Genomic DNA, 14,901 nt, shown 5'->3' with positions numbered 1-14,901 from the left:
TATGCAGCTTTTCCCACACTGCAGAAATGTCAGCTAAACAACATTAGCCAGTTCAGCAAGGCAGTATAGTTTGTATCTGGTATGTGGTGTATTTGAAAGTTTCTCCACCTCTACATCTGCTGTGGCAACAGACTTAGTGGGACCAGATGAGAGCAAAGACAGATAGGGAAAAATGTCTCTTACCCTATAGTGGGGATATAGATGGAGAGAATTTTTAGATCAGTTTGATTTAATCAAATGGCAAAAGCTCCAAAGACATCTCCAGTATCATTCCTTTTTGATGAAGGGGACCCAGGCTGAAGCACATGTTGTCGTAGAGGAGAGGTCAAAGGAGGGGAGAGCTTTGCTGAGCAGTGTGGGTTTAACCAGGAGGTCTCATTGCCCCAGTAAATCACATATTTGCTTGTATGGCACTTACTCTGGTTTACATCAGCTGAACATAAAAAAGTAAAGAGGTGTGGACCTGAGATGATGAAGATGTTTATTTTGAGGAAAACAAAAATACAGAGAGCTCACTACACAGTTTTCTTCATTTCTTATACAAACTATAGACACAAAACCAACTGAGCTTTTTATTTTAATGCAAACTCCTCACAGCATCGCTCACCAGCTATTTCAGATTGAATTAATGAAGGCTCATCTCCAGGAACACAGTCATTATCTCCTCTGGTCTCTGCTGAAAGACAGGTTGGGCTTTCATTAGCCATGGCTAACAGCTTGGAGTAACTAGCAATAAAGCTAAATTACACCTTTGTTGAAATAAGACTTTCTCCCTCACTGTAAAGAAAATTAAGGGTATTTTCCAGATAAATGACTGTGCATGTCAAATTTGGTTCAATATATTTAATGCCATAACCACACTTCCAGCCAGAAAAAGGTGGCTCAGCTCTACAGCAGGAGCCAATGTTTGCATGGGAGAATTGAACCAGTTTGAGCACAATCTTCCTATCCTGTGCCTTCTTGACCAGTGTCTCAGAATTCAGGTTTTTTTCGTTATGCTGGGTGAATTATGGAATGTAGGTATCCTACGGACCATAAACACAGGGCCTTCCATGGTCATCTAACTACTGTAGTTTAAAGCTTGGAGCATCTCAAACTGACATGGCAAAGAGACGGTTATTGGGAAATCAAAGCCAATAGTAGAATTCAAGAATAAAATTTTAAAAGGGAATAGCTAAGACATTGCATGAGGCCACAGGTCTTGCCCCCACTATATGGCTGCATTTAGTTAGTGCAAATGTGCCACTCTACCAAAAATGTGCTTTGCAGCAATGACAAACGTGACTTGTTTATTTGCTAATATGCACAGGTATACAAAACCACACCAGTTTCCTCTAGAGCAGCCCTATGAAAAGGTGTTCTCAACTTTCCCTTTGTCACGAGTATAACATAAACACAGCTTTAAAAATGAGCATGTAGACAGTCAAAACAGGAACAAAAAGTATATCAGTTTGGGGTTGTAAAGGAGTTGCCATGAGGAGTTGCACAGGCTACCAGTGCTGTCCCACTTCGAAGCAGTACATTTGCTTTTGGTACACTAACTGAACTTCTGCTAATAAAAATCAATTTTCTTCTCAACAGCTGAGTATGCCATAGCCTTTATTCCAGAAACCCCAGTATTTTCATCTAGCAGTTTCACACTGTTCTATGTTGCAGACCTCTTCTTTCAGATGGCACTCATGACCAGAGACCCAATGTACTAACTTATTTTTGCTTCACTGCTAGCAACAAGAATCACTGTAGGTCATTAAAGAGCTTTTGTCTGGCTGAACAGCTTCCAGAGTTGCAATGAAGTAGTTATTTAATATCCTCAGATGAGAGGTCAAATAAACAGCGCTGTGTTGCACCAAAGAGGGTCCTCTGGATTACCATCTTCTATCAGTACAATAGAGGGAAATGGGTTCTAGCCTGAATTATTGCCATACAATTTCCTGAACAGGCTTTAGTTTGAAATAAACTCTGCTAAGCAAACTACTGTCAACTTTGCTTGATAATTTTTAACAATTAACCCATGGGAAGTCAGGTTTCCATTTCATATTTGCAGGTCAGCTGCCTTGAGACAATGTCTGAAGTACACAGAGGCTTTCAGGGCCAGATTCTGATTTCATTCAACATGGTGTAAATCAGGAATAATCCCTTTAGAGATTAGTGGGAGTGAGATCAGATTCAAGCACTTGGAATTAAGCACAAACCATGTGCTTGTAGGCTTATTCTAATTCTGCTAAGTACAAAGCAGTTCTCCTTCATGTCCCTCTCCCATTCTGTCTAAAGCACTCTGACCTGAGTAGCAAAGAATGTGTTGCTGTGAACACTCAAAAGAAGATGTTTGGCATTACAAAATACTCTTGCCTACAAAGTGATTAAATAAGCCTTGAAACTAAAAAAAACCAAACCAAACCAAACCAAAACCAAAACCAAACCAAACAAAAAACAAAGAACAAATAAACAAAAAACCAAAAAAACACAACCAACTAACCAAACAAAAATAACAAACATCTCCTTCTGAGAAAAAAAAAAAAATGACACCTTCAAATTACACAAGCAGAGCAAAGATGTGCTTAAAGATCCCTCCTGATCCCCTAATCATGAAATGAACTATAGTAACCAATTCTTACAAGAAACCAGCATATTTAATTACTCAAATTTACAGCATCTGTTTCTGGTTCTGTGCATATATCGAAGGAAAACATGAGCAGAGCTTTTGCCAGATGCCCGGAACATCCTTAGGAAACATTTCAATGGGAATTCCAGCATTGTTATGAATTAATGCAACATCAGCTGAAAGTTACTTGTGTACTTTCCCTGACATTGCCTCCTTTGATAGGTCAGGCAGCAAAAAGATAACCATGCCAGAGAGCACCTTGTTTATTTTTAATTAAGATCAAAAGCCAAAGAGCAAAAACGTTAATGAAACTGTGCATCTCTGTGCAACTAAACAAAAAGGATATAACTTCACAATGCCTGTGGTACATCCCTGCTTAATATACAGCTTTGAAAGTGCACCTCAAGAATCCTGGTGAAAGAGGCCAAGTTACAAATCTCCATCCTACTCAGATCAAGATACAAATCTCACAAGTGAGGGGGAACTATGAAGTTATCTCCTGAGAAGGATAGCATGAGCCTGCATAAATACTGTTTTCATTTGGTGTGGAGTGGTGTGCTGGCTTGGGCTAGTTTGGGCTCTCTCTTGGATTTGTGCTGAACACAGTGTTGATAATACACAGATGTTTCTGTTATTGCTGAGCAAGGCTCTCCAAGGCTTTTTCTGCTTTTCATACTGCCAGGATGGTGAGGAGACTGGGAATGCATGGGAGTTTGAGAGGAGATGCAGCCAGGAGAGTGACCCAAACCGAACAAAGGGTATTCCTGACCATATAATATCATGCTCAAGCATATGAAATGGAGGGAAGAAGGAGGAAGTGGGGAACGCTTGAAGTGATGATGTTTGTCTTCCCAAGTCCCTGTTACATGTGATGGGGTGTGCTCTCCTGGAGATGGCTAAATACCTGCTTGCTCGTGGGAAGCAGTGAATTAATTCCTTGTTTTGTTTTGCTTGCATGCACAATTTTTGCTTTCTCTTCCATGATGTCTTTGTCTCAACTCACGAGTTTTCCAGCTTTTACCCTTTTGGTTCTCTCCTCGATCCAGCCACTGGGGGAGTGAGTGAGTGGCTGCCTGGTACTTGGTTGCTGGCTGCGGTGAATCGACAAGTGTTTCAGTCTCTCTGCTATAATGTTTACATCACCTATGCCTCCTAAAATAGCCTACTGAGCAGGCTGAAGGACACCTTTAATGCAAGATGCCAATGCTGTGGGTTTGTTCTGCACCTTCTGGAAAAAAAAGAACTAAAACAATTTCAACTCTACCAAAACCCAAGACGCTCTTCTGGTGCCTGCTGTATGCCTTAAAGGTCACTCATCAGGTTTGAAATCTTTCACCGTGTACTGTTGACAAGGATCCTTTATCCCAGGGCCTTTGAGGAAGTAAAACAGTCTTGTTAACTATCTCACATCCAACAACTTTGGATAGGAAGTTGAAATTCTATAGGAGCTAAAAGTGGACTGGCAAGAGGTGACATATCTATGAAAGAATGTCCTTTGGGAAGGGCAGGGTAAGTTTATAAGAAAGAAGATTTTATCTTTATTCACACTGGACTCTTGGACAGCAATGACTGATGGCTCTAAGGAAAGGGTTCTGCTGTACAGATGGAAAAGTCCTGTTGGCTCCGTGTAAAGAAACCACAAGCCTGTTCATAGAAGTGCCATGTGTTTTACAGATTTTGAGAAGCCACAAGCTTTGTAAGTCTCAGTAAGCAGAGCTTCAGCAACTGATTCAAATACACGTGCTGAGCAACATCCCTGTGCTGACTCAGAGGGAATCATGCTGCCCACGCTGTCTCTGCGAGATATTTCGGTCTTGCCTTCAACAGTCTCCAGGTAATGAGCAGATCAAGCCCTAACGAGCTCACTAGATTTGACAAGTCTATACTCAAGGTTACTGCGCGTGACCCTATTCCCTCTTGGAGGAAGGTGGAACTGTCATGCAGCCTTTGTTTCTGATGGAAGAGAGTATCATAAACAAAACACAGGACTTGATCCAATATGCAGAAATACCTTAATTTCCTTGGAAGTCAATATTGTTGGTCCCAGGCAAAACAATGCTGCCACGTACCTGCCCAGGAGTAGCAATCAGCTCACAGGAGAGCATGGCAGCTGGAGGGGAAGATCTGAAAGATTGATTCTGACAGCTATAAAAGCAAGAGGTTTTTAATATTCAGAAAAGTGTCAGTGCCCTAATAACAGACTTTCTATCTCCAAGAGCTACACTTGAGAAATGTAACCCGATGAGATACAAAAGTAGCAAAGGCAAATTTAGATCTCTTCCCTGTGTAGAGATGAAGGACTGTGAGAGAGATGCTTTTCAAAACCAGCCAATCTCTCCCAGTTTTACCCTCAGCTTAACCCTTGGGCACTGATGGCTGTTTGCCACGTCTCGTTACTTAAGGGAGGAGGATGCCAGCAGCACTAAAGCAGGTGGCACCAGTTCCAATGGCACCAAGTTGCACCCTGTGGAAGAACTGCCTTGTAGAGCCAGCTGGTTTCTTCTGAGATTGGGAAGGGTTACATGCCACCCTGGTAATCCCACCCTCAGTGTGTGCACCTCTGCCAAGCAAGACTGAAATTCCCAAAGGAAGTGCATCAGGTTGCCCTGGGGTCTTGTCCCACCTCCAGTCTGTTCCATGAGAAGCTCTTCGCTGAAGATACACAACAGTATCTTCTGTGTATCAGAGCCAGTAAATTTCCAAACAAGATAGTAAAGGTGTAAAATTTGTACTGGCAGAAAACAACCAGACCCATAACATTATTTTCCAAATTCAGAGACATGCCAGAAGTGTGGTTAGTGGCTCTGAGGACAACCTCAGAGGACAGTTACACCTTAATGAAAAGACATTTTCCAAAACGAAGCTGTGTTTTTTCTTTTTTTTTTTTTTTTAATGAAATTCACAGAACCTCTAAGTCTATGTGCAGTAGGATAAATCAGGGAAAAGACATTTTGAGTGAGGCTTCTTTAAAAATTCACACACACAGGCAAAAGAGGAAAAGTTGGTGATGTGTGAGTCCCTGAGAGCTTGCCTGAGGAGGTACTAAGGATTGCTTTCTGCTGCACTTAGATATAGTATGGTCTTGCTCTGGCTCCTTCCCACAGGACAACTGTCCTTTTTCCAAAATAATAAATTGAAAATGGGGCAAACTTCTTATGTTTTTTTTCTCAGTTAGTGTGATGATAAGTCACCACAGAAAGGACTTGGGTATTTTAAGCCAAAGGGACAAAGTTCTACTGTCCCTGGAGTGGGGGAAGATTTTCTCCAAGAAACAGTAGAGACAGTGGCTGCACAAAGCACTTCTGCCTTAATCTAATAAAATTCAAGCTTTATAGAGCTGGTGAAGGGGCTGCAGTACAAGTCTTATGAGGAGCAGCTGAGGGAGCTGGGAGTGTTTATCCTGGAGAAAATGAGGCTGAAGGGAGACTGGATCTCTCTCTACAACTCCCTGAAAGGAGGTTGTAGTGCGGTGGGGGTTGGTCTCTTCTCCCAAGTAACATGTGACAGGATGAGAGGAAATGGCCTCAAGCTGCACCAGGGGAAGTTTAGATTGGATATTAGTACTTTTTTTTCATTAAATGGGTTGTAAACCATTGGAACAGGCTGCCCAGAGAAGTGGTGGAGTCACCATCCCTGGAAGTGTTCAAAATAAACATGCAGATATGGTAATTGACCACAAGGTTTAATGGTGAACATGGTGATGGTATTAGGCTGATGGTTGGACTTGGTGATCTTAGAAGTCTTTTCCAACCTCAATGGCTCTGTAATAGCATTCTTCATCCAGACCTTTTACAGGTAAAGTTAAAATGTATGTATGTCCTTCTTCTAAGATAGCAGAATCAAAACTCAGCCAACAAGCCCCTCTCCTCCTGCAGCAGAGGGTCAGATGACAGCAGAGGAAGAAATGAGCAGCCTCTTCTTCAGGTGCTCTATGAAAGAGAGACATCCCCTTACAAAGGAGCTGGTTTAGTAATTCTAACCCATTGATTCTTTTCCTTACAAACCTCCATTTTTCCTCTATTAAAAAAATTCCAAAGTGATTTGCAATTACATAGCAACATCTTCTGCCAATACTTAACTCATTATTGACAGGAGACTCTGGTATTGTAGGGAATCAGCTTATTCTGAACTCCTTTGTTTCATTGCTACTAGCAAATGTTTTAACCACTTCTGCAATTACTCTATCACCTTTTTCTATTTTTCAATAACCTTGTATTTTTCCAATAGCCAGCATCCATCTCTTGCCCCTTTGCGCTTTGATGCTCTGACCTCACAAGCAGTTATGTAGTTACTTGAGGTTATTTTTGTTTGAAGAACTGGCTGTTTTACAGAGCAGAGTTACAGTGTTTGTGGAGAAACACAGAACAGTGTCTTAACTGGGCATTTACACCCAGCTTGCTTTTGTTGGTGTCATTAACTGTCTGAATTCTGAACATTATGTCAAACTGCTCTCAACAAATCTGGTGGCCTTCTACAATGCACACAGTGTTAGTGGATGATAGAAGAGCAATTGACATCATCTACCTGGACTTGTGACCAGCAGGTCAAGAGAGGTGAACCTGTCCTAACAAGGTAATGAAGTGGCCATTTGAGATGACAGGACAGCTGTGCTCCAGCATCCCCATAGTTTTATCACAAAGTTGTGAATCTGTTGCTATTCACACATCCTGCTACCACCATGTAGGTTTTTCCTCTGTGACTCCTGGTCTGAAGCAGTTTTTAATTTTACATATCTATTTTTGCATACCTTTTAACAGAAAATCTGCTGTGACAGCCACAGCAAGTCAGTGACACTTTATGCTCTTCTGTGAGGTCTCAGGATCCAGGCAAGCAAAAGCAGTGCACAGTCGCATGGGAAAAGCACTAAATTGAGGTTATTACTATAGTGCTACAAGGATGGTGCATTATAGTAAAGAAACCAGAGTTATAGGTGACTTATGTAGCATCAGTCTGGTGACTGCATTACTCAATGGAGTGGTAGAAAGTAAATCACTAAAGCCAGTATTCCATCTCTAAAGCTCTTCTCTCCAAGCAAATGAAGATTTCCTTTCACTTTTCCAATTCAAAATCAAGCTGTTGGTCAAAAGGCAACATTTATATCTTTACTGGAGTCTCCATCCACTTTACAGGCTGAACTAAACCTCCAGGAAACTGAGACTCTGTCACTGATAGCTGCAAAAACTGGAGCAGAGAGCTGAGAAGGCAAACACTGATCTCTTCTCTGTGGTGACCAGCAACAGGACCCGAGGGAATGGCATGGAGCTGTGTCAGTGGAGGTTCAGGTTGGATATTAGAAAAAGATTCCTCACTGAGAAGGTGGTTGAGCACTGAAACAAGGTTCCCAGGGAAGTGGTCATGGCCCAAAGCCTGACAGAGTTCAAGAGGTGTTTGGAAAAAGCTCACAAGCACATGGTGTGATTACTGGGATTATCCTATGCAGGGCCAGCAGTTGGAGCCAACGAAACTGTGGGTCCCTTTCAACTCAGGATGTTCTGTGATAACTCGGATAATTTCATTGCAATGATTATTGCATTCTCAGCTGCTGAACTGTGCATGCCTCTGTGTCCTGCCTGCAAACTCAGTGTCTCTCTGCTTTGTGTTTCCACCACTGCTACTGCTTGATCACCCAGAGACATCAGGCAGCCCTCAGCATTTGTAGCTGAAATTTGAAGCCGAGCTTTTGTTAATGGGATGTAGGGCAAGCAAAAGTTCACTTTCCCCTCTCAGGCTGAATTTTTTTTGCTAGAATTAGGCCGAAGTTTGAGAAGAGCAGCAAGTCTATTTGTAAGATGCAGAGTGAACCCACAGGAGAACTGATCATATTTGCTTCTTGATAAAAGCAAATTGCAACCAAAGGGGAAAAGCAGACCATGTAGGAGGGGGAAAGAGAAGAGAGATCAAGAAGCAAGAGTTCTAATTCTTCTAATAAGCATTAGACCGAAGAGCAGGAAAGGTCCTTTCTTGAAATGTACAGAATTGCCCCTGAAAAGCAGGGTGAAGCTTCCTAAGAATAATAACTTTGATACAAAAATAGCATCAAAGAGATAAGAAATAAACCCCCAAATTCAGGTATAATATCAGTATTGCTATTGGCTGGCAAACTGTGTTGGTGCAGGTCACATCAAACTCAGAACAATCATTCTGACATGTCCGAAAACAAACTTTCTTGGTCCTTTTAAAATGGGTAATTCTGACTACCTAAGAATTTGAAATGGACCTGGAATTAAGATTAAGCAAACAAAAAAAGCGAGAATGCCTCACTTTATCAAAACCATAATTAACTTGACCTACCTTCATTTAACTAAAGATTGTTTCAACTCAATGTAAACCAGTATTTTTATCAGCATTGTCACACACACAAAAAAAATCTAAATCAGACCATCTGCACAAACTGATTTAAGTCAAACTCTAGTAAGAGAAAGAATTAGATGCATGAAGCAATAGTGTAGGCAGCTAAAGTCTCTCACTAATACAGCTGCGGCTTGTATGTCTGCCCAAGCAGGTCCTGCAAAAGGTATCACCATATCTCAACAGGCTAAAGGAATTTAGGATATAAGCATGGATGTCCTTATCAGACCCTGACAGCTTTGGAGGCACTCTAGGGTGTCATAAAAGAGACAAATGCTGTCAGTTCAGCTCTGATTCAAGTTGCAGGTAGCCCTATACCATGTTCTTTACATATGAGTTTGTAGAAGTCTCAGGGTGAAGTAACACAGGTCTCTGTTTGATGACTAATCCTGAAGGACCATCTGTAGGATTCAGACTGCTATGTTTTAACCCAAATATTCAGATGTCATCTTCCAATTTGGTCTGTGGTTTTGCATGCCAGGATGTAAGCAGGTACCTTAAAAAAAAAAATCCAAACCTGGCAACATGCAGTATGCTTTGAATTTGAGCTGAAGTGTGGGAATCTGATTCCTACCTAAAAAACCTGGAGGTGATTCCTTATGTTTCCCTGGTAGGGTCATATTAACTGAGCTGGCAGATTTGATAGAATTAGATTTCTTTTTCGAGCTGGTACAGCACTGTGATGTATCAGCACACACAGTATTTCAGGTAAGTAAGATTAAGTCATTGATTGAAGATCCAGCCTCCAGAAATAATGTAGTGTCCTTTAAAAGGAACAACCTTTGTTTTGTGTTGGTGTACCACAACTCTAAAAACAAAAGGAGAAAAATCTAAAAATCCACTGATCCTGGGAAAATGTCAGTAGCAATTATCTAGTCTAGAGACATTTTAAAATTGTATCAGATTTAATACCTCAGTGTCTCTCTGCCAATTTTTACTCTGCAGAACAACCCTCCAAAGGGATGGATAAGGAGTGATCCATTTCAGGAGAGTTTTGGGGATGGAAATCTACAGAGTACTGAGCAGGCATTGAAAACTACTGCTGGGAGAAAGGACTTCCAGAGATGGAAAAGCTACTAAAAAAAACCAAAACAAACCAAAACAAAGGCTTTATTGAGATGATGTCCTCAGAGCAGGAAAGCTACACTTCAAGTATTTGTAACTATTTACATTGTATCTCTGGCACTCTGCGATACCTTGAGATTGTCTGACAGAAACAGCTGTGGGATTGGCCAATGGAAACACCGTGGTTTGACGAGATTAACAGATTTCCTGAAATAATACAACTCCTCTCTGACCAAAGGTTTTGTCACCTCATACACAGGCCACAAGCCTTCTTCTCCCTGAGAAAGGATGTGCACGTCAGTCCAGATGAAGCAACTTAATCACGAGCACTTCAAAGCACAGTAAAGCCCGGAACGAATTGCTTTCCACCCTCCTTTCCCTCCAGAACTGCATTTTAACAATTACTACAGTCTTTACAATTCATGACATCCCTAATCTTTACCCATGCTTCAGAACATATTCTACTGACATTATCGGGAGTTTCCTTAAAAAAGAGTCTCCTGTCCCCCAAAGCCCTCCATTTTCCACAATCCATGACTGTTTCACAGCCCTGAGGTACAGGAGCTTTTCGAAATCTGTAGGACATTTTCCACAAATTGACTTGAGTTTGCTACTTACAAACTAGAGCGTGAGACACTTGGCATCAGTGGGAAATGGAGGATGGAGAGTGGGAAAGATGACCAAAAAGGTGACAGCAGTTCCTCTGTGGCTGCTGTTAATGAAGGCCAGGGTGGCACAGAGCCCTTGTCAGAATAAGAGGAGTCACATGAAGGGGCAACTTGAATAATTAAGCTACTTACACCCTAAATATATTGATAATGTTATCTGCTTCATAAATTAAATGTTAGCTCCCTCAGGGTCAATTCAGTTGCCAAACACATGTTAGGCACTGGAGATATCCCAGACATCAAATCCACCTTTCTGGAGTCTCAAGTACAACATGAGGAGTCAGAGACTCACATCCTTCTGTACTGGCTCCAGAAGACAAGGGTAGATAGTTCAGGGCAGTTCAAATGGCACTTTGTGGCTATGGTTAAGAAGCTAAGATCCCTGAAGCCTGGTAGGAGATTCCCAGCTCCCTGGAGCAGATACCTACTGGGCAATGAATAAATCCTCAAACACCAAGCTGGCCCAGAGAGGGATGAAGACCTGTTCTGGATGAGCTGCAAAGGCATTTGTTGATCCCAGCAGAGGGACCAGGTGTACCATGCCTGCCAGGGCTGGAGAGGCCGATGGGAGCTGTCTGCTGCCACAGGCACTGTAGCAATAAGAGCAATACAAATATTTACAGCAGCAATTTGTCTGCAAGTCTGCATCTCTTGCACTAGTCATAGTGCTCAGGAAATATCTGTGTGGGTCAAGGAGCTTTCTCAGTGTTGTAAGTAATTCCTCTAAGCTGTGAACTGATGGATTGCCCCAGAGTTTATTTTTCAGCTTGTGTATCTCTGACTTAGATTGCTGCTTATCAGTTATGAGACATACCATAAACACAACAGACAGACTCCGATGCAGTTAGACAAGATCACGCCAGAGAGAGGTAAAGGTATGTTTGGCACATTTCACCTTATTCACTAGAATTCACACCCATGTTTTAACAATCTATATGAGTCATTTCATATCAGTTGAAAATGCATCATCTTTCCTCTTCTTGCATGCTTGACTGTACAGAGGCAGTTTAGCAAATATTTTAGAGTAAATAAAAACATGTATAGTATTTTATAGTAATATTTATATTCAAATATAAAAATTACTAGTACGAAGCTACCTGGGCTTACACCGAAAGGCTTTATCACAGTATGTTGGAACAGAGGCTGATTATTAAAAATAATTCTTCTGCTTAAGAAGTAATCCTAGGTGAAAACTTTATCCCCCACTTCACCAGTTCACATATCTACTAAGGAGTGCTGCTTCAGATGAGACACCAATAGTCCTATGCTGCCTTCTGCAAAGTATAGAAGACACAGAAGATATTAAAAATTCTTTAAGATTGGTATGAGAAACAAATAAGTTAAAAAAATTCTACAAATGGCATGTGACAGTGTTGAAAAAAAGACAAAAAAATGCATCCTTATTCAGAGTTCCCTCAGCCAGAGCCATGAAAAGCTCCACCAGGTGGTGGGATTAACAGCACTTGAAATATGCTGTGGAGCTGAGTTTGCTCTTACTCCTTTGCTTTAAAAAGCACATTTCTGCTTCACCATGCTTTTGAAAGTACTCCTAAAAGATGGTCCTAATAAAAATGTATTTCTGCTATCATTTAACAGCAGGATTTGCAATGTACTTAACAGAAAAGATGCATTTATAACTTAGAAGACGGAACTGCCATCTGCATGACCCTAATTTCCCCTCAAGTTACTTCCAGTTTTACATAAACAAAAAAGCAAATTGATTAGCAGATACTAAACTATATTTAGTTTTAAAAGCGACCTTCTTCAGTTGAGATGCCATCACCATTATTAGTATTATCAAGTTTGAAAAAAAAAAAACCTGCAAAAAAAGGCTGAAAGCTCCTTTCTGGATGGGATGTGTGAAAGATTCATACAAACAGGGCAACTCAGTGCCTCCCCCACACAATTAGACTGTGCACCAAGTGAGCCAAAAGTATAAGAAATCGGATTTTTTCTTCTTTTGCTCTTTCAGACACTATGCTCTTACATGTTACTAGCAGAAAGGTAAAATAAATGTATATTAGCACAACTGTAATTAAATAACTTAGTGGTAGCCTTAAAGCTGGTTTGGCAGGACCATAGACTGGGACTTTGTTGAGGCACAGGATATCAACCTCCTGCCACTGAAATGTTGCCCTGCAGCAGCACCAAAATAGAGTAACTGAAGTGAGAAATTGGCAGAGGAACAAAGTGCCAAGTTCACCATAGATCTATGGTGGAGTTTTGATGTTTCCAGGATAATCAAGAAAACAAGTGTCTTTAACTTATGAACAAATTCACCCTTTCTATTCACACACACAGCTCGTCCCCCTCTCACCCCGACCTGAACATGTGTTCAAACAGATTAAAAACTGTCAGTTCCCAGATGAGCTCAGAAAGTACCTTAAGCAGAGCCGTGCCCCACAGGTAACCATCCTGCCGTTTCCAAAAGCAGGAAAGGGGACACAAGGCCAGACCCAGCTTCTTCTAACACAAGAGCAGCTCTGTCAAGGCATTGTGAACAGTGGGCAGAGCACTGCTGGTTTTGGATGGAGACGGAAAAAGTAAGCAGGGGTGAACATACTGGCTGCGGAAGGTGCTGGCTGGCATGGGTGGCACAGGATGCTATGGATGTAACAATCCAAGCCTTTCCAAGCAGATGCTTCACATAGAGACACCCCTCCAGCTAAAGCCGTGTAAATAATATACAGGAGGAGTGTGCTGCTAATTGAGTACCTTCCGAACCGCCAAGAGGCAGGAAGACTCCAGTTAAAGGAGACTCTTCATTTTAACTTGTGTCACTGAAGAGCACCAAAGTAAATGAACTCCTGAGGACAAGATCAAAGTAGAATAAGAGACTTTTCTTTTTATATCCTTGAATCTCCTGTCCCTTTTGCACACTGAAATTTAATTTCCTTTTCAAAGAGAGCTTTTGGAGCTTATGAAAATTGACCCAAAAGATTACAAGGGCTTTGTCACCCTTCCAATCTCCCTGAAAGATCCATAATTAGGGAGGCTTTTCCTTTAACATATGTGCCCAGCAGGCAAATATATAATTCAGACTTACAATTATATGGATGAGTTATTTCAATGTATTGGATACATACAAGCCCAACTGCTACAAACAGTTGAAAAATCCTGTGTGCCTCAAACGAGTAAATACGCATCGAGGCATTTTTTTAAGTAGTTTGTTTTCATTTATGCCAAGACTACATGCAACCACAGGAAGGACCTGAGATGTGTGTTTGTTGCAGAGGTAAATATATCAAATGCAATAAAAATAAACTGCTGACCCTGAAGATTAGTTATTTATACTCCACTGGAAATTAATTCTGAAAGGAGGGAGGTGAGAGTGGATACCTAAGACAGCTAGTCTGATTTTTGCTGTCTAAAGGGATAACACTGGCTTTCCTCGCTCGGCACACAGCCTATCCACAAAATGAAAGAAAATAGAAAAGAAATTAGGGTGCAGGACTCCGCCGGGATGGTCCCTCCCGCTGCTCCCACCCGGCGGCGGCGCGGGGCAGGACCGGTCCCCCGCAGGACAGCCTGGGGTGGGGGTGAGGGAGAGGGGGTATCCCCCGCCGCTGTTGCCTCCCGAGTATCTCCCGAAGGTGCCCCTTGCTCCGGAGCCCACACTGGCACCCGCCGCCTCCCCTCTGCCTCCCTCCAGCGGGGAAATCCCGGCTGGATGGGGTGAAGCCTCCCCGCTCCGGAGCGCCGGGGCACCCGCCGGACGATGCTGCGAGCTTCGCCAGCGACGGGGCCATCCTTGCTCCTAAATAATAGGCATAATTAAAAAACAAACAAACAAACAAAAAAACCACCACAATAACAGCCTAACGAGGAGCAGGGAGTCTGGGAGGCTCCCACCGCGCCTTTTGCAGCAGTGGGGAGCGGAGGGTTTGCAGGTAAGAGGGGAGGAAGGCGGGGGAGGAGGGCGGCGGGGAGGGAGGGAGGGAGGGGGTCCCGCGGTACTCACGGCGGGGCGCGGGGGCGGGCGGGCGGCCGAGCCCCATGGCCGGGGAGGGGACGGGCGGGCGGTCGCTGCTGCTGTCGCTGCTGTCGCTGCTGCTGCTGCCGCTGCCGCTGCCGCCGCCGCGCTGTCTTGTCTGTCTGCCGGCGGTGCTCGCCGAGCCGCTCCGGGAGCCCCGTCCCTCCCCTTCGCTTCCTGCCTGCTCATATAGCGCGCCCTCGGCCACGTGGACGGCGCGGGGCCCCGCCGGCTCCTCCTCGGGG

General features: G+C 42.8%; 1 protein-coding gene across 1 annotated transcript in view; it reads right to left on the bottom strand.

The window, feature by feature from the left end:
• ST3GAL1 (ST3 beta-galactoside alpha-2,3-sialyltransferase 1) overlaps window positions 1-14,658 on the bottom strand; it is a 78,565-nt gene extending 63,907 nt beyond the window's left edge. Inside the window, exon 1 of the mRNA XM_050317108.1 lies at window positions 14,645-14,658. The gene's annotated coding sequence lies outside the window, so the exon portion shown is untranslated. The remainder of the gene's footprint in view (window positions 1-14,644) is intronic.
• Between the last annotated feature and the right edge of the window lie 243 nt (window positions 14,659-14,901).

This window comes from Myiozetetes cayanensis, unplaced genomic scaffold (genome assembly GCF_022539395.1).
Source record: "Myiozetetes cayanensis isolate MyiCay16 unplaced genomic scaffold, myiCay2020 scf1, whole genome shotgun sequence".
NCBI lineage: Eukaryota > Metazoa > Chordata > Aves > Passeriformes > Tyrannidae > Myiozetetes > Myiozetetes cayanensis.
The sequence above is the reverse complement of the archived record's forward strand: the minus strand, read 5'-3'. Positions and strand labels throughout refer to the sequence as shown.